We start from the raw sequence: 743 nt of genomic DNA, 5'->3' as shown, positions 1-743 counted from the left end.
TCCTCACTTGCACTTAAGACTGTTCATAAAGGTAAGCGATTCTTTCAAGTTAGTCGGAGTATGCGAAGATGCACTACAATTGAAGCTATTCTCATATTTTCTAAGGGACAGAGCTCAAGCCTGGTTGAACTCATTGCCACCAAATTCAATTTCCATATGAAAAGAGTTAGCATAAAGATTCCTCATGAAGTATTTCCTGCCTAGCAAGAATGCCAAGTTGAGGAACGAGATCATTGCTTTCAAACAAATGGATGATGAGTCCTTGTATAAGGCATGGGAAAGGTACAAAGAATTATTATGGAAGTGCCCTTATCACGGGATCCCACATTGCATCCAACTTGAAACGTTTTATAATGGTCTCAATGCTTACATGAGGATGGTAGTGGACGTTTCTGCTAATGGTGCTCTCATTTCTAAGTCTTATAGTGAGGCTTATGAAATCATTGAGAGGATTGCCAGTAACAATTATCAATGGCCAACCAATCAAGTAACACTAGAAAGATGAGTCGTTGGAATACATGAAGTAGACGCTCTCACCTCACTCGCATCTCAAGTATCCTCGATTTCCTTAATGCTTAAAAATTTTACTGCTAATGGGTTTAATATTTTTGTTGCGCTGCCACTGAATCAATTTGAAAATGTAGCCTATGTCTATTGTGGGGAAGGGTATCTGTTCGAAGAGAGTCCATTGAACCCAAAATCCTTGTATTACATGGATAACCAGAACCAAAACCGAGGAAGGC

At 39.4% G+C, this 743-nt stretch overlaps 1 non-coding gene across 1 annotated transcript; it reads right to left on the bottom strand.

The window, feature by feature from the left end:
• Positions 1-214: 214 nt before the first annotated feature.
• On the bottom strand, positions 215-321 carry LOC128040177 (small nucleolar RNA R71). The gene has a single exon (XR_008194836.1). It is a non-coding gene; the product is annotated as a small nucleolar RNA R71 (small nucleolar RNA).
• Positions 322-743: the final 422 nt, after the last annotated feature.

The sequence above is a fragment of the Gossypium raimondii genome, chromosome 3 (genome assembly GCF_025698545.1).
Source record: "Gossypium raimondii isolate GPD5lz chromosome 3, ASM2569854v1, whole genome shotgun sequence".
Classification (NCBI taxonomy): Eukaryota; Viridiplantae; Streptophyta; class Magnoliopsida; order Malvales; family Malvaceae; genus Gossypium; species Gossypium raimondii.
The sequence above is the reverse complement of the archived record's forward strand: the minus strand, read 5'-3'. Positions and strand labels throughout refer to the sequence as shown.